The sequence below is a fragment of the Giraffa tippelskirchi genome, chromosome 5, assembly GCF_054371585.1.
Source record: "Giraffa tippelskirchi isolate mGirTip1 chromosome 5, T2T-mGirTip1v1.2.pri, whole genome shotgun sequence".
NCBI lineage: Eukaryota > Metazoa > Chordata > Mammalia > Artiodactyla > Giraffidae > Giraffa > Giraffa tippelskirchi.
Genome location: NC_137279.1, coordinates 160,315,358 through 160,335,197, shown reverse-complemented (window position 1 = coordinate 160,335,197; position 19,840 = coordinate 160,315,358). Strand labels below are relative to the sequence as shown.

At 38.9% G+C, this 19,840-nt stretch overlaps 1 protein-coding gene across 6 annotated transcripts in view; it reads right to left on the bottom strand.

The window, feature by feature from the left end:
* The window catches only part of LOC145505032 (uncharacterized), a 275,419-nt gene that overhangs the window by 92,899 nt on the left and 162,680 nt on the right, over positions 1-19,840 (bottom strand). For 2 of the 6 annotated variants that reach the window (XR_014052720.1, XR_014052722.1), the window contains exon 4: positions 2,615-2,809. The exons of the other annotated variants lie outside the window; for them this stretch is intronic. The gene's annotated coding sequence lies outside the window, so the exon portion shown is untranslated. The remainder of the gene's footprint in view (positions 1-2,614; positions 2,810-19,840) is intronic. 6 annotated transcript variants of the gene reach the window in all.

Here is a 19,840-nt window from a genome sequence, read left to right as displayed (position 1 = left end):
TTCAATAGTGAACATGAAGCCAACATGAACTGAGAACTTCCATATGTACAAGCTGGATTTGCAAAAGGCAGCAGAACCAGAGACAAAATTGCCAACATCCACTGGATCATTGAAAAACTAAAAGAATTCCAGAAAAACATCTATTTCTACTTCATTGTCTATGCAAAAGCCTTTGACTGTGTGGATCACAAAAAACTGTGGAAAATTCTTCAAGAGATGGGAATACCAAAGTACTTTGCCTCCGTCCTGCAAAACCTGTATGTAAGTCAAGAAGCAACAGTTAGAACCAAACATGGAACAATGGACTGGTTCCAAATTGGGAAAGGAGTATGTCAAACTGTATATTGTCACCCTGCTTATTTAACTTATATGCAGAGTACATCATGTGAAATGCCAGGCTGGATGAAGCACAAGCTAGAATCAAGATTGTGGAGAGAAATATAAATAACTTCAGATATGCAGATGACACCACCCTTATGGAAGAAAATGAAGAGAATTTAAAGAGCCTCTTGATGAAAGTGAAAGGAGAGTGAAAAACCTGGCTTAAAACTCAGCATTCAAATAATGAAGAGCATGACATCCAGCCCCATCACTTCATGCAAATAGGTGGGGAAACAATGGTAACAGTGACAGACTTTATTTTCTTGGGCTCCAGAATTACTGTGGACAGTGACTGCATCCATTAAATTAAAAGACTTCTTGGAAGAAAAGCAATGACAAACCTAGACAGCTTATTAAAAAGCAGAGACATTGCTTTGCCTACAAAGGTCCGTATATTCAAAGCTGTAGTTTTTCCAGTAGTCATGTACGAAGGTGAGAGTTGGACAAGAAAAAAGGCCGAGCACTGAAGAATTTATGCCTTCAAAAACCCTTTACCTATACCAGGAATGAAGTTGAGTTTCTCTAAAGTGGTTATTTTAAGAAATTTAAGTTACAAGGAAGTTATTTTTCCTAGAGATCTCTAAATAGCTTCAGTATCCTTGTCTTCAGTACAAGTCTTTAGAATGACTTTTGAATTGGGGCAAAATTAGCCTTGGCCATGCCTGCCTCTGTCATCCATTTAGCTTTCATACAGACTCTCTGGAGAAGGGAATGGCAATCCACTCCAGTACTCTTACTTGGAAAATCCCATGGACGGAGGAGCTTGGTAGGCTACAGTTTACTTTCTTTCACTTTTTCTTTCATACAGACTCTCAGGAAGAAGGGGAAATCAAGTCAGTGAGGGTCACAGGTAGGTCGGTCCTGGATACTTTGGTAAATTAATTACCATCCAGAAGAGGCTGCATAGTATAAGAAACAAAACCTGGACTCGGAGCCAACATTTCAATAGTCAAGACTTTTCCTGCCCTGCTATTCTACAGGGTTTGTGCTGGGTTCATTCACCTGCGATCACCTCATGGTATTATATTTGCTTATCTGTCTTGTCCCCAGGACTGTGAATTCCATGATGGCAAAGACGATGCTTGTTTTTCTTAGCATTAATTCTCAGCCCCAGCACAGTACCCAGCTCTCATTTAGAACCCTAAGCTTCCATGAAACACAGTTAAATCAGGCCTCAACAGGATTTACTCCAAAATGGCCTGAAATGACCCCAACCAATTGTGTAAAATCAGCAGAAGCTTTATCTTCTCTACATTGCATATTCTTTTAAAAAGAGACCATTGATATATACACTACTACATATAAAATAGATAACTAATCTGAACCTACTATGTCCATGGAATTCTCTAGGCAAGAATACTGGAGTGGGTATCCATTCCCTTCTCAAGGGCATCTTCCCAACTCAGGGATCAAACCCATGTCTCCTGCATTGCAGGCAGATTCTTCACCATCCAAGCCATCAGGGAAGCCCACTGTATGACACAAACAGGGAACTCTACTCAACATTCTGTAATGGCCTACATGGGAAAAGAATCTAAGAAAGAGTGGATATATGTATATGTGTAACAGATTCACTATGCTGTACACCTGAAACATAACACTGTAAATCAACTATACTCCAATAATTTTTTAAAAAGAGGTCACTGATAAGAATCCAATCTATTTCAAAGGGTTGTGGTGAGATTCAATCTAGTGTTAGAGAAAGAGCAGTAGGTATTCTAAAATGCTACACAAATGAGAAGTCTTTTTAACTGTTATCAGTAATGTCTAACAGGGGATGTAGGCATTCAATAAATAATTATATCCAGCATCCTTTAAAGTTCAATCCAACTGTGAGATCCTATAAGTCTATTTTCTAACAATCACTTCAGTATTTTTGGAGTTACACCTGTCTAGGTGCTCCCATTGAAGCTTGAAGAAGAAATATCTTAAAACATTTCTTTGGAGTGAGTAAAAATCTCCCTCTGTGATGCAAATTTATCTCTAGGAATCTCTAGACTATTTTTGTTTAACAGCACAATGTCATGGGTAGGAATTTTCCTTGAAGATATAACAGATTGGTTTTAAACTCATTTGTTTCCTGTTTTAAGACCTTGGTATTATCATTTATCACTTTTAAGCGTTAATTTTCTCTCCAAAAAAAAAAATAGAAAGGCTATTATATAATCTACCTGCACCTAACAAAAAGTCAAGTTATTAATAATCTATTTTGCTGGCCTATGTTGGGTGATACCTGCATTTATGATCCAATCTTCCAACGGATTGCAAGGTATTTGTTTTCCTATCTTTATGAATAATTGAGTCTCAGAGATGTTAGGAAATTTGCTGACGTCAACATAGGAGGAGAAGAGTGTAGATTTGAACCCAGGTCTGTCTCATTCCAAAACTCCTTTTGTTCTCATAATTTCAGGTTGCCTTCCTCAAAAGACTGTGGGAGAAACCAATGAGACTTTGTTTGTGGCAATATTTTAACACTGCAAGTGCTACTTAGTGGAAAGGTATTATTATTATTCAGGTAACAGACTTTGTTCTGGCATCTCTCACTGTGCCTGCCAACATTATAACTTTGTGTTTTGCATACTTCCAAAAATGATATTACTTGAAGAGTAAAGTCTGCCTTCTTATATCACTAAGTTAATGTTTTTCATTTACAATCAACTTTAGAAAGCTTTCCAAATATGTCATTAAATAATCTCAAGCCTCTTAACCACAAAAACTTCCCCTGAGATAGCCCCAGCCCTGGGCATCTACAATTAGGAATGGAATGGAGAAAAATGACACCAGAGAGAAATGGAGTTTCCTCAGTCCTTGTGTTCTGCATGCTCCCTGATTTTCCTCCTCTGAATCACTTTCTTTGTTTCTACAGATGGTAATCTCCCTCTTTTGGAGCTATGTAGACCAACTCGCTCCAGTCCACACATGTGCACAGGTTAGCACCTTGCTAGCTTTTACTAACCCCTGCTCAAGCAAAGCTGCTCTATTTCAATTCACATTGCTTTTGAAACTTAAGAAAAAATATTCTGCCCTCTGTAACATATAACCTCAAGATATAATGTTGATATTTGCTTAATATTTTTCTCTCTGAAACAGGATACAACTGAGACATCACCAACGATAGCCAAACACTATTACTTTAAAAAAGAAAAAAGAGATGGGTCATGCATAATGGGGGATAAACACAGATCCTAAATAATAAGCAGTTGAAATGCTTATGTATTATTTTCATGTATCCATCTTTTAGCCCATTTGGTTCCTTGCCTGGAATATCTTCCTTCACTTTCACCTGTTCATTCTTTATGACTTATATCGATGATCCACTTGTGATTTTTAGTCTAATAACTTATACTACCGATAAATTTTAAGTGTGCATATTTGTTTTATTCTGAAAGCAAGCATTATAGATCCCGTGGACTGCAGCCCACCAGGCCCTTCAGTCCATGGGATTTCCTAGGCAAGAATACTGGAGTGGGTTGCCATTTCCTACTCCAGGGGATCTTCCCAACTAGGCTTATTATTATTTACAGCAATAACTATATTGTTTACTTAGTCCCGTTCTGCCCCTTAGGGTAAAGTGATGACAGCAAAGGTCATAGCAAAGCAGAGAGGAAGAGAAAAACTCAAATTACGAATCTGGAAACTCACATAGGAGCTGCTGCCCAGCTGCTCCACTTCCTTTTTTAGAGAGGGAGAGAAAATTTTCATCATTAGTATAAACAAATATCTCTTTGAAAAAGGTCTCAAAGTTAATATAACCCTTTAGAATGTAACCAAATGGCTCCTGGTATCATCCTCCTTTGAAACAAACACCTAGATCCAGTTGTGATAAGCCTCTAACTCTCTCTGGAGTATCTCACTACCTTAGGGATGCTAATCAGTCATTCTCTAACCCAGGTTGCAAGTAAGTTTTGTTCAGAAAGTATATGAACATGCCAGGAACAAAAATATTTGTCTGATTTCCTCATAGCTGCCATTCTCATGTTCCCCCCAAACATAGGTGGTCACCCTCCCTCAGTGTCACCTCACACTCTCATAACTGTTGTTATGAAAACTGCCCAGACTTGGTCTCTACTTCCAGTCCAAACACAGTTCATAGTGTAAAGCAAATGATAAGCAAGGGGTTATCAAATAAATGAACAAATATTTAATGAACAGTTGTATTGTGTAAAAGACAATCTGATAGAGAATTTCGAAAGCCAAGCGCTCTTCAAACTGTTACTCTTACAAGAGTTCTTTGAGGTAGAGCTGCTTTTCTTATTTTTTCCCACAGGCAAGTAGCTTCTTAGAAAGCAAAGGAAACATTTTTAAGATCAGACAGTCAGTCAGTGATGGAGTTTGGATCTAGACTCAGATCTGACTCAGCAGCTCTTGTTTTCAACTGTGACTCCTTCATAGGCTCCCAGGAAACAATTCAATGCTTTAAACATGATTGGTTTCCCTAGAAATGGTCTGATAGGGAGATTCTTGTGCACGGGCTTAGTCACAAGAAAAAGGGAACTTGAGAAGGATAAGCATGGGGGGAAAAGCTAAGGATGTGTTTCTCAGCTGAAAACTAGGTTCAGTCTGATGCCACGGTGAGCTCTGGAGCACGAATTATACCACAGAGTTAGCCCCATCTTCAGGCAAGGGGCCAACCTTCTGCAGGTCCATGTCAACCGTTTATTTTCTACAGTCTTCCTCCAGATTATGAGGGGGCCTGATGTCCTAGGATTCAAGGGCATTTCTCCAGGGAAAGAAACATCTCTGTACTGTTAGCAAACAGTAGTCACAGAACCAACAGATGGTTGTGTTGGCCTCGTAAAGGTACCAAGAGCATCCTTCCTGGAAGGACTAGGATGAAATGGTTACACCTCTTTTGTGGATGGGGCTATATCTTTTGGCTTTGACTGGGTATATACTCCAGCTGCCAAATGAGTGTTGGCAGCCTTTCCTCTGGGTCAGCACAGCCTCTAGCTTTAAACTAAATTAGTTGTTTTTGCAAAAGAGTCTCTGGCTCTGAATCTTGCTGAAAATGTTGGGGCACTTTGGGCTCAGATTGCCAAAATATACACTTGGCACTTCTAGGTGAGGCATTCAAGGAAGTCTCCACCTGTACAGCCTCAGGAGCCCATTGGAGCAGACTGCTCCTAGGAATGTGTTCCTCAGGCAGGAAATGGCAATTAAGCACCTATTAACATATATAACATCAACTGTCATTGTTCAAGTCAGTAAGCAATTTTTAATCATCTGTTTAGTTTTCTTATGGAAACATCTGGGTGTCAGACCGCCCTTTAATTCATTTATAAACTAAGAAATCATCAGTTTACAACCTAAAACTTATATTATATATAAATCACTAACATGTATTGAATAAAATATTCAGTGTGGGGTGTCTTGCCTTTTTTAAACATTGTTTTTATATTACAGCACTTTGGCAAAGTAGATATTGTTACCTCTTTTTGGCAGATGAAGAAACTAAGGCACAGAGAACTGAAATAATTAGTCTGATGACCCACAGATAATGAATCCAGATTTTATATAAATCAGAATTATTTTTTCTAACTGTAAAGCACAAAAGGTTTGCTTTCATTATGCATTTATCAAAGCTTAGGTTAGATCCTATTTGACTGTATTCACAACTCTGCCTGGTGGCTTTTGATAATTTTTCAGGCAGGAAAGATCCAGAATATTTCAAGTGCATGCCCTATTCTTCAAGCAGAAACTGGAGTGAAATTTTTAAAACCCCAATCTGATCCTGTCAACCTTGTATGTAACCTTTTGGTGGTTCCCCACTGCATTCAGAATGAAATCCAGACCCTACACATCATCTGCTAGACACCCAATGGTTTGGACCCTGAGGTCTCTCAAACCCATCTCATGGCATCCACATCTTGTTCTGCCCAGTCCAGCCATGCTCAGCTCCTTCCATACATCTGCTATTTGCTCTCCTTGTACCACTTTCTATCTCCATCCTTAATTCACCCTCTTCCTTAGCATCTCTTCTCAAATCCCACCTACTCAGGGAGGCTTTTTCTGATCTCTCAAATTTGTTTAGGTGTTTTATATTCTCATAGAAACAGTATCTTTCTTTCTTATAACTTACTGATGTGTTCTTTGAGAAATAATAATTTGATTCATGCTTTATTTCTACCACTAGACTGTAAGCTTAAGGCAGGCACTGTATTTCTTGTGCTTACCTCCATATTTCCATTACCTAGAGTATAATAATCAATACATAGTACAGTGTTGAATGAACAAGTGAGGGAATGAAATAGGGAATGAATCCCCCATCCCTCCTCTACTCTGTCCTAACCATACCATTCAAGTTGATCAAAGGGTCCAAACCGTTTTTTTTTCTGTTGACATATACAACGCTTAAAATAGCTTTTGGGACAAGCTGGCCTGGCATGCCACACCACGGGTAGTGACACAGAGAGCCTTTGCCTTCACGGAGCAGGAATGGTAAGCTGACCACTCCCTAAGGCCCTAGGTCCCATACACTACAGATACTTTACAGGAGTTCCTTTCTGTAGCAGAAAATTTCATAACGTTTGGAGGCAGCCTAGGTGTTGGAGCTCTGTTACATTAGCTGAATCATCTTGGAAAAGTTTCTTTACTGTTCCTGGCCTCAGTTTCCTCAACTATAACATGAAATTGTGGATCTGAAAGCAGCGAGCATACTAGACAAGGGGATGATCAAAACTACAAACACAAAACACTGGGTCAGGAAGATGTGGCCCAGGAGATTTAATACTGTGTTCTGCAGAATCCTGAGATATACAGGTGCCTGAGTGGCCACTGGGTAAGACAAGGGTCACAGGGCAAGGAACCAAGTAGGGCTCTTCCAGGGTCCTTACTGCTATTTCAATAAAAGCAGATCCACTTTAATCTGTTTTATATGGAAAGGTTCCGAAGAGTATTTCATTTGAAAATATGTTTTAGCTGCTAAAAACAGCTCGAAGGCCACCTATTTCATCTTGCAATCCTATTTTACAGGTGAGAAAACCAAACTCAGAGAAATCTCACAAAGCTAGTCAATCCAGTTACAAGACTTATTTGCCTGCCATCTCTGCCTCAGTACAGGCTAGGCTTTGTAGTAAGTTTTCCCAAAGCATACTGATCATTTTGTAAAGTTCCCTTTGCTATTCTTATTCAGATGAGTAAATCAGCAGACTTGGCTTCTAGTCTCGAGTATATAACTAACTGGCTATATAGTTTTAAGCAAGATACAACTATTCTGAGTCCAAATTTCCTGTCTGAAAGAGAAGCTAATAATACCCAGACGGCCTTGTGGAGAGTAGTTGTGAGGAACAGATAACAATTAAATGCAAAATTGCTTTGACTACTACTATCTTTCTTCTTTGAGCCTAAAACAATGCACTGTCATCATTATTTAATAAACATGTGTTGAAAGAAAGAAAAGAGAGGGTGGTACAGTGGATAGGAATCCACCTGCTGAAGTGGGGGACCTGGGTTTGACCTCTTGTCAGGGAAGATTCCACATGCCATGGAGCAACTAAGCCTGTGCCCCACAACTACTGAGACTGCATGCCCTGGAGCCTGTGCTCCTCAACAAGAGATGCCACCTCAATGAGAAGCCCATGCACCGCAACGAAGAGTAGCCCCACCTCACTGTAACTAGAGAATCAGCCCACACACAGCAATAAAGACACAGCACAATCAAAATATTAAAAAAAAAAAAAAAAAGAAGAAGAAGAAGGAAAAGAAAAGCCAGGAAGAAGGGAGGGAAGAAAATAAGACAGGCAGACAGGTTTAATTCTCTTCCTATCTCATCAATAGTAAATTTCTAATCTCATAAAAATGGAAACACTCATAAAACGAAACTGCCACATTCCTCCATGATGAAGGGGGACTCACAACGCCCAGCTTTGGTCTTGTGGGTCCCAGATTCCACATGACTGATTCCAGTCCTGAAATGGTTTGCTTCACAGTCTGGCTGAATGAATGCAATGCCCAAACCCTGGATTAGGAAACCCAAAATGTGGTTCAATGAAACCTAAAATGTGTTTTGCCCCCAGACCTTTTCCTTTTATCTTTCAAGACCCATGTAATTTAATGGAAATTGAAGAAGTGTGGGACAGATTCCACTCCTTCCCCACATCTCGCCATCCAGTGTACCCATTAACTTCAAAGGAATTTTGCCTGGAAGGAAGCAAATGTGGGTGTAGAAAGGCTTAAGATGTTGTTGTTCTTCAAGGGCAGAGGGAGGGGGATGGGAAACATCGAAGTTCTTTAGCCACCAAAACCACAGCCTATGGGGCATTTCTTTTCATTGAATGTGTCATATGCAGAGAGGCTGTCTGAAGATCCACTACACTCTCACAGCTTCAAGTATGCTTCCTATGCCTCCCATGCCCTGAGGTTTCCAGTGTCCTAAACTGTCCCCACCCTCACACTGACTCTTCCGAGACATGTCCATCTGACTGCCCTATCAACTCAACACATCAAAAAAAAAAAAAAAAAAAAATCCATCATCTCTCCTTCCCTGCAACCAATATATACCAAACAAGGTTATCACTATCCTTCTTGTCATTAGCTTATAATTCTCAGATCATCCTTGACTCTTCTCCCTTGCTTCACTTCCATTGCCAATCAATTAAGTAACTTTCTCCTTATTCTTTATTATCTCATTTTCTGTGTTCATTTTCTGCATAGTGCTGTTGCTGCAACTTTATCTCATGCTCTATTATCTCAAATATGAACTCTCAGAGTAGCATAATGTATAACATTTATTTAGACTAAGATTTTCATCAAACTTAGAACTATTGACAATTTAGGGTGAATAATTGTGGAGTGGGAGGGGAGGGCTGCCCTGTGCCCTGTGAGATGTTTAACAATATCCCTAGCTTTTATCCACTAGATGCCAATAACACTCCCTAACCACCACTACCACCCTGTAGTGACAACCGAAATTGTTTCCAGACACTGCCAAATATCCCCAGAGGGGAAAAAAAAATCACCCTTGATTGAAAGCCACTGCTTTAAATCAACAAGGTCAGCTTCTCACCATGCATGTCATTCTTCTTGAGATTTTGGGGCAAACATGTGACCAGTCAAGATAATTTATCCTATCTTAATCTAGCCTCTCTTTAATTGAGATCAGGGACTGCATATTTTTATTGCTGTACCTTCAATGCCTAGCATCCTGAAAGGCACTAAGAGACCCTTGGAATATATTTTTGAAAGAAAGAAATGAATGAACCCATCACTCCTTGCTCCACACCACCATTGTGTATTAAAGAATTCCACAGGGCAAGGCACTCAGTGTCTCCTTCAACTGTTCAGGTGTATGGAATAAGACGTCCTCTCTCAGGCAGGAGGGCACAGCTCACATCTTAAACACCTTAGAATTGTATATTTACCATAAACTTCTAACTGATGGAAACAGTATCTTGAGGAAGGTGTGATTTTTTTCCACCAGCCCATGGGCTGGTGGAGATCGTATGAATTCCTCACTGTGAATTCAAGATTCCACCATTTAATCCTCCCTCCTAGAACCAGCATAAAGTTCCGTTCTACAGTTTGCTATCCAGAGCTCTCTGAAATCTGGCTAACCTATCATTTTATATATTTTACCTCTCTCTTTCTTGAAGCTTCAGTGTCACTTTGGGGACCCCCAAATACACCTTGTTTTTTCACCTCTACATTTCTGTTGACGCATTTATCATCACCTAGAATGCTTTATTCTCGGGCTTCCCTTGTGGCTCAGCTGGTAAAGAATCCGCCTGCAATGTGAGAGACCTGGGTTTGATCCCTGGGGTGGGAAGATCCCCTGGAGAAGGGAAAGGCTACCCTCTCCAGTATTCTGGCCTAAAGAATTCCAAAGAGAATTTCTAGAGAATTTGGGCTGTATAATTGATGGGGTTGCAAAGAGTTGAACACAACTGAGCAACTAACACTTAGAAGGCTTTTATCACCAACTGCTTATATTTATTGGGTTACCTTTAAGGACACAGAAAATCATTACATTTTAGGAGTTTTGTGGGACTCATGATTTATATATTTTTATTTAATCATATGAGTAGGGTTATCTCCAATTTACAGATAAGTAAACCAAGTTTCAGAAATTTGCCCAAATGGGGCAGAAACAGGATGCAATTTGAGGCCCTCAACAGTAGGTGTCCTTGGTAATTATTTCTATTTTCTTATCCTTCCAGTCTTTCTACTCAGTCTTATGAGAAAGAAAAAAAAAATCTCTCTTAAACTCAGGTTCTTTGCAGAAATAAAACATGAGTGATTAGCAGGAGCTCTGGGCAAGGACTGATATTCTTTGCCTCCTCCAACCACTGCTTGTTGCTCTGCTCAAGTGTTCTAGGCAAGAAAGCAGAAAAGTTTGCCTTCTGAGTCAAGTTTTATACCACCTGAAAGCCAGCAGAATTTAAAGTATTAGAACTTAATACCACAAACTAAAGAACAATCTGAGTGGACAGAGTCAGGGGCACAAGATGACCTTTCTTCCACACAAATATAGAAAACTATCAGTAGTAGGAGCCTAACTTCAAAGACCAGGAGAGCACTATGTGTATATCCATGATCACCAGGTCATGAACAGGAAGAGATGGAAAAAGGAAGAGATAGAGGAGAGAAAAACAAAGTAATGAGAGCATAAGGGAAAAGTTATATAGGCTAATGTTGGGAAGGCGTGACTTATAGAATGTAGAATTCAAATGATCTAGGTTATTTCCACCTTAGGCATCATTGTTCCCATTTTTAGCATTGGAACAAATAGTCATTCTTTAAAGGGCAGGGAGACTTTTAATATTATATTCACATAACTACACTCAGGGAAGTAAAACATTACTAGAGGAGATAGCTAGAGAGAACTAGAGCTCATTTGAACAACTTGCTAAATTTTCAAATGAGGAAATTGAGGTCTGAGAAAAGAAAAATAACGCCAAGAGACATATGAAAAATGAACAGCAGGAACAGGAACCCATGCTCCTAGTACTTTGCACAATGTTCTTTCTTATATTCACGCAGATTCATTTGCCATTTCATGACCCCACCATTCTGTAAATTGCCACTGGAGGTTTATCACAGAAATTACATGGGCAACTGGGAACATGAAAGTTTGGCTACTCTCTCTAGAACATTTATTTTGCATGTGAGTCAGTGCAGAAAATAGTTTGCACTTCATTTATTCATGTACTAATTTTGAATTAAGCTGCACCACATAAATTCTCCTGAAAAATGATGCTATTAAGCCTGGACTGTTTGAGAAGGACAACAACATGTGGCTGTAATTATAATGGCAAAACATCTTGGTAACACACTGACTTATTAGTACTGTAATTAGTGTTGGTGCAATGCATACTGAATAGTCCATAAAACAAATAATGCAATGTAAAACCCTGAAAAAGAGTCATAATTTTCAAGTGAACAATCTTTTGGATATTTTGCCTGTGGCATCAACCATTTGGGCCAAATTGTTTCAGCCACTACATATAAGAAGGTCTGCCTCCCTCTTGAGTACAGATTATTGGAAAAATCTTCAACTCTTGGCAAAATACATAATTAGTGTATAAAATCTGGCAAATTAGAACAAAATTAACTCTGTTAGGGACCAATTATGTAAATACTAAAAAGTGAGTGAGCATTAGCTGCATAATCTTGGAGTCCAGAGTAGGTTGGGCCAACAACAGTCATTAAAAACCACAAAACTAAAACTCTCAGTCCCCTAATAGTACATCCTAGAACTGGATGAAATCCCAAGACATTGTTTTTACTGATCTCCTAACTTCAAACAAAGGTTTTACAATTCTGTTTTATGAATGAATTAACTTGTTCCCAGAAAACCCCACTAAGAACCACTGAAGATGAGATCTTAAAATGGAGAGGTATCTTAGTTCCCATACAGATTCCATCTTTACCCAGTATATTAATTTACCTTCAAACATCTAGAATCTTAGGTTCATTTGTTTTATAATCTTACTAAGAGATAGAAATGTTTCATCCAAAATACTCTTAAGAGAAGTTCAAGGGTAGAATATTAGAAAACTTTCTCTGGACTGTCTTTGGATGGTTATCAACATACTTGAAATGATAAGTAAGTCATACACATTCACTAGCAAGTAATATACTATGATAGTCCTACACAGGGCAGGAGTCATCATTGAGTGGATTCAATGAGTCAGTGCCATATGGTCAGTGAAGTGTAAAAGCTCAGCTTTGTCTTCTCTCATTGTGATATCTATGAAAGGTCCGTCTAGTCAAGGCTATGGTTTTTCCAGTGGTCATGTATGGATGTGAGAGTTGGACGGTGAAGAAAGCTGAGTGCCGAAGAATTGATGCTTTTGAACTGTGGTGTTGGAGAAGGCTCTTGAGAGTCCCTTGGACTGCAAGGAGATCCAACCAGTCCATCCTAAGGGATATCAGCCCTGGGTGTTCATTGGAAGGACTGATGTTGAAGCTGAAACTCCAATGCTTTGGCCACCTCAGGCAAAGAGTTGACTCATTGGAAAAGACCCTAATGCTGGGAAGGATTGAGGGCAGGAGGAGAAGGGGATGACAGAGGATGAGATGGTTGGATGGCATCACCGACTCGATGCACATGGGTTTGGGTAAACTCCGGGAATTGGTGATGGACAGGGAGGCCTGGTGTGCTGCAATTCATAGGGTCGCAAAGAGTCAGACACGAATGAGCAACTGAACTAAACTGAACTAATGGAAATCAAGAATCTGAGCAGAATCCTAAAGTCACAAGAATGGTCCCACCATGATCTCAGATAGAAAAATTTTTGTGACACTGTCCTAGCTAGTGTCATAGGCAATAGAAAGCAATGTTGGGAGGGTGTTAGAAAGGGTTAGGCAGTGTGTGACAATTCTTTGAGTAGCCTGGAGGTCATATCAGGGTCTGAGACCTTGGCTGGAGGTAGAAACATCCCCTTAACTATAATGGGACCAGAATAGAGTACGTCCCAGAAAAGATCATTCGTTTGCCATAGGTCACACAGATAGAAATTAGTTAAACCAAGATTTGAACTCATACAGTTAGCCGTAGAGGTTCTACTTTATAGGTTCCTGTATGCACTGTTTATACTACAGCCACCTCTTAAAATGAGTAAGATAAATTCTAGTTCTAACCTGCTGAGAGTAAGCCTGCTATAACATGGTCAGTTTTAGTTAAGGATAATATAGATAACAGAGGGGCTTACTCCATAATTGAAATCATCAGTCCATAATTGTAAGGAGCTGGGGACAATAGGAAGCTGACAAAAAGATTCACTTGATGTGTGACTAATAGAGTCAAGAGTAGCCACCCTTCCTGTCTCCAGCACACCATATGGATCTCATGAAGATCTTGTTGATATCCAAGTGTATTTTTCTACGTACTTGTGGTCTGGCATGTTACTAGTGCCCAAAGCAAACACAGAGCCATAAATTTAAAATTCTATCTTTATCACATGCTCTTGGTGACTCCTTGGGAACTTCATTCTCCCTTCTCTGAGCCTCAGTTTCCTCCACTGGAAAATGGCAATGAAAAGAATTGATGTGAATATATCTACAGTTAAATGAGAAACCATTTGTAAAGCATGAACATGAGGATCAGATTGATGACTTTAAAACTTTGGGTATATGTATTGTTGGGGGCAGAGGGAAAATGAAATTGTTCTCTAGGCATTGGTGCACCTTTTCAATATGTTTCTGGGTCATTTGTTCTACTAGTAATAATCTTGTTCAGTAAAATATCTTCTAGCCAGTTTCTGGATAGAGTTGATGCAAGATAATAGGAGATCAAAACAGGAAATCCTCTGTGAAGGCTTCTCTAAATGTATCATCATAATTAAACCTCTTCCACCCACTTACTGAGACTTTTATTTTTCTTCTACATTTCAGAATGGATTTATCTGTTTATAGGCTGTTTCACCCTCAGAGTAACATGGGCTGAATCTTTTTATTTTTGTATCCCTGATATCTATAATAAGTCCAGTGCCTAATACAGAGTGGGTGCTTAAAATAAATATTTAGTAAATTAATTAATATAAAAATCCTTCCCTCCTTCCAATTCCTCCTCCACTGTTGGACAAATAGGTACCCTTGATGTTACACTGACTCACTAAAGGCTCTGGCCATTATGATTTAGTTAGGGAATTATTGGAAGACAACATTTTATAACTCTTGCCATAATTAATATGACAAGAAATAATAATTGACTTAGTAATGTAATCATATCAGAATGTATTTGATTTGATCTGTCAAGTTGTTATTCATATTTCTAATTCTCCTAGTCAGAGCTTTCAACACCTAATTATTTCTGAAAGCAATGAAGGCAAGCATATTCCCTGTCAGGCTTGGTGGGAAGAAATGAAGCCCTATTGGTGCTGAATCCATCATCCATTCTATAAAGCTGGAAAGGGTAGGGAGATATGCCTTTTGCCCAACCAAATGGGAAAATGTGCACACCCTTTATATGCATATGTTCTACCCACTTGTGTGGTGGTTATCAGTGTAACTAAGCATAAAAAACCATTCTTTAGTACATTTCATACAATGTCCACACAGATGGAAAGAGCTGCCAGCTTCTTTGGGTAGAAATGAAGCAAGATAATAGGAAATACAAATAAGAAAGCTAAAAGTACAAAGGGACCTCCAATGAGACCTGAGATAGTCACATATATTACTTCATGCTTAGTCACTCAGTCTTGTCTGACTCTTTGTGACCCCATGAACAGTAGCCCACCAGGCTCCTTTGTCCCTCCAGGCAAGAATACTGGAGTGGGTTGCCATTTCCTTCTCCAATATACATTACTTTTGTTCCTCACAAAAATATCTGCCTTATCATCTCCATTTTCACAGGAAAGACTAAGGCTCAAAATATTAGGAAGTTAAACCAAGATAACACATTCCCTTTTAGGACTAGGTTTCTAAGACATTCTTCTGACTGGAGAATCCATATTCTATTGCCTGATTGAGCATTTACATTTGTATATACACCTTGAACTTATCTGCTTTGTCTGTTGGCTAAATGTTCTTTTTGACAAGAAGTTTTAGAATTGAAAGCTTGTATTTATGGAGACCCCCCTCCAAACAAAGGGATAATGTACTATAATAACATCAGCCTAAGCATTCATTCAACTTACTCATTCAAGAAATATTAAAAATTGAACATGTGTAATATACTTAAGATAACATAGATTAAAAATACAACCTTTCCTGGTAATAGTTCAGAGACTAAGAATTTTGGCAGAGCATAGTTATTGCCCTGGTAGAAATATGTGAAGGTAGCATATGAGGAAAAAATGTTCAGGGAAAGCTTCTTAAAGTGATGGCTGAACAAAGTCTTAAAGAAAAAGTTGGACTTCTCCAGGAAGACAAGCAAACTGAGCATCACAGTAGAAGGAATAGTATGTCCAAAGACACAGAGGTATGAAGGTGTACAGAGGAGCTGGATCATAGGGTAAAACCAGACAGAAGATGAGACAGAAGATGATTAACTAGAGAAGACTGCTTAGAATTGTATCACGAGAAATTTGTTTTGCTAGAACCAAAGAATCTGAACATTTCAAGTTTTCTTCTGTCCTTGAAAAAATTTTCTGACTAGATACTTGAAATCTGTTGCAATATTTTGCATATACTATAGCTGAAGTTTCTAGACATGCTTGAAAATAAGGATTAAAATCTCTTCCATTTTATTAAATTCTAATACCATGTTATTATTTGCTTAACTGACCTTAGGATTACTTAAAATAGTTACATGTTATTGTATGTAAATTATATCTCAATGAAGTTGAGTGAAAAAAATACATAGTCTGAATTATGTGATGTAATCTGAGATAATTGGCTCATCAGAAAATGAATGACTGAATGAAAAAGGAATCCATTAGTCTATAGTGACATTAAGATATACAAATAGAAATAGTACATTGTGCATAAAGATTTTAAATGAAATGAGTGCTCCCTTGGTGGCTCAAATGATAAAGAATGCACCTGCAATGCAGGAAACCCGGGTTCAGTCCCTGGATTGGGAAGATTCCCTGGAAAAGGGAATGGTAACCCACTTCAGTATTCTTGCCTGAAGAATTCCATGGACAGAGGAGCCTAGTAGGTTACATACAGTTCATGGGATCATAAAGAGTCGGATATGACTGAGTGACTAACACACACAATGCAAATACATGTAAATCCTCTAGGATAGTTCTTATCTACACTGGAACTGTTATGATACATGACAGCTAAATGAGGAATAGGTTAATAAACTGAGGATTTCGTTAGTGCTCTCCTAAAGTTAATGAAAAATAAAATCAATTCATCAACTTTTTACATACATCCCTCCCTCTCCAACTTCAGTTTTCTTCTCTTGCAAGTGAACTGGAGCAAAGCATACCTCCCCTTTCTTTATCCTCTGGATAATCTGATTTTTATATTGGAAGAGGCTGGGGTACGTCATCAGTTTCACCTTTTGTGACGATCTTTAGAGTTTTCACTGAATACTTCTGGTTATCCTTCCAAGCACATGATGGGATTTCACTTCCTTACCTCCTGGAAGTTACAGGTTGCTTCCTTTCTCCAGGCAATGGGAGAAGTGATGTGTGTCATTTGTGGACAGACCCTTTTAAATACAATGTTATAACTCATCATGTCTCCTTTTCCTGTGGTAATGACTGTGGCAGTTTGTGTCAAGATGGATTCCTAAATGATTACGAGGAGCCAGGTTCTGCTGTCAACCTCTATACCTTGAGTGTGAATAAGCATTTGGTTTTAAAGCACTGAGATTTGAGGGTTATTTCTTATTGCACCTATTCTGTCCTGGTTGACACCCGTGTTAACTTGCAAAGGATCAAGCACACACCAAGTGATCAAAGTCTTATAAGTTGAGCTAAATTTTCTTGCAAAGACCTAGCCTCACAGGAAGACCTCAGGCTGAATTTGCCTGTATTTGAGTTAAAACAAATTTGTTTCCCCTCCAATTGCCTCTTGTGATGTATTGGACAAATGCTTCTAATTTTTTATCTCTATTTTCTCTGCCTTCCTTGGGGAATGAGGGAAATATTTCCCTCCTAATTTTCTGCATCCTATTGCAAAAAGTAGTTTGCCTAATGACACACTGGGCAGCAGAGACTACAAGGAGAAGACCTCTCATTGAAGAAGAGCTTTGGTCCTGTCTTCCGAGAAAAGCCCTCTAGGAATCAGAGTCAAAATTTGGAACCTAGAATTTATCCTTAACAATGAAGGAAAGTGACATTTCCTACTATTAAATGGCAGAAGCAATTCCTACTTATGCAAAGGGCTTTGCATGAGTAACAGTTTCTCTACAAAAAATGTTGCCTATTAAAAATACCACAAGCAACACCAGAATGGCATAGATACTGCCATCTCTTGCTGCTAGACATGGTAATGAGTATAGGTGGTTGTCGTAAGTCTTAACATAGCACTCTCCTTGCTTCACTCCTGGGGTAGCCGACCCCACAGGTGCTCCAGGCAGAGGAGAAGGAAGTCCCTGTGCTTATTTCCTCCTCAGTTCCATGCTCACTAACTGCTGGATTTCTAGCAGGGAAAGTCATTGGCAGAGCTTTGACTTCTACTGTCCTCCAGCTTCTCTGCTCACCAATCTTGAGTCCAAAGGAAGATCTTTTCTCCATGATGCTGCCAGAAATTGACAAAAACTATCTCACTGGGACTGGCCCACTTTTCTTCAGAATGGAAACCATAAAGGCAATCATTCCTTCAATTTCAGAAGCTCTCTTTTCTTTTTTAACTTTTTATTTTATATTAGAGTATAGCTGATTAACAATGTTGTGTTAGTTTTGATTGTACAACAAATATGTTCAATTATACATATACATGTATCTATTCTTCTTCAAATTCTTTTCCAAATTAGGTTGTTACATAGCATTAAGCAGAATTCCTTGTGCTATATAGTAGGTCCTTGTTGGTTATCCATTTTAAATATAGCAGCGTGTACATGTCAGTCCCAAACTCACTAACTATAACTCCTTCCCTCTGTCCCCTGCTGGTAACCACAAGTTCATTCTCTGAAATGAACATATTTGCAAAACAGAAACAGACTCACAACTTAGAGAAGCTTCTCCTTCCTTGATGGCTGGCTCCTCCCTTTCCTTTTCTCTCTTCCTCTTCACGGGGTTGAAACATCCAAACTCAAATATTCCATCCCATTATATCCCAACTCAGTATTCAGTTTCCATGTTGATGGCATGCCTCAGATTTTATTTCTGACAATAGAGTCATTGCACCACATAGAAGCTGGTATAGCTTACTGATGGACCCTCAGTTCATGTTCTTCCAGTGAACGAATAATGTAATCAAAAGATATGAGTCAAAAAAGTAAAACACCCAAGGGCAGAAGCAACGACTTATTTGCCTTTGTACTCCCAACACTTAACATCCTACTTGCTACGTAATAGGACTTAAGAAACAGATGTATGGTTAACAGCATGGGGTTTGGAGTAATATTCCTGATTCACCTTTCAGTTTTACCACTTAATACCTAAGTGTCACTGAAAAAAAATTATTTAACTTATTTAAGACTCAGTTTCCTCATTAGCAAAATAAGGCTGTTATGAGTTAAATAAGATAATATATACCAAGTACTTAGCATAGAGTAAATTCTCAGTAAGACTGTTTTTCAGAGTTTTGCCTCAATAGCTTACTCTCCTAATTAATATTGCCTAAGCTTCTAAAATTTCTACTGTTTCAAAGGTTTATGTACCTGCAGCTGGCAATTTAGATATTAATGTGATCCAGGGTATCAGATCCTTGATCATAAGGAGCTTCTGGGGGACTTTCCTCTCTCTCAACCTGGTAAATTCATTTCAGAAATTATGTCTATCATACAAAAGAAGGCCAACTATCCTGAGGTTTCTATTTCAGAACTATAGCCTGGAGAATGGGAGGAAAGGGATCTGTGTCAGGAAAACATCACACCTGATTGCCTCAAGCGTGCAGGTGGGTCAGCCATGTCTACAGAAGTGGTTTCATCTTTTACAAAGAAGAAAATGAAGTCACAGCATCCCACAGGAAGATTCAGAGTCATCATTAGTGGTATGAATAATTCATCACCAGTTCCCTAAACCAAATCACAACACTTTTGTTGTCTTCTCGAAGAGCAGAGAAGCTGTTTAACAACAACAAATTAGTGCTCTCCCCCAAAATCATCTTTTTCACCCTTGTACTTGCCTTTTCTGAAAAATGCAGATGTATCAAGGTACCAGTTGAGCCAAAGAACACAGCATAGATTTTTGTTCAAAAAACATAAGGGAAAACAATCCAAAACAAAGTATTTAATACATTTTAAAGGATCGTTTTCCTTCCCATGTTTCCCTAGAGTCATCCAGCACCATTCCATCTCGGCTATGTTTTCCAAGTACGAAATTGTGTTTCTGAATGTGATGGAAGACTGATAGCCATGTAGCTTAAGGATGAGTGTAAGTATGAATGTGGTTTCTAATCTCCTGAAGTTCCAGCATCAGCTCTGTTATGGCCAAATGTGAAAAAGTCCTAGTGT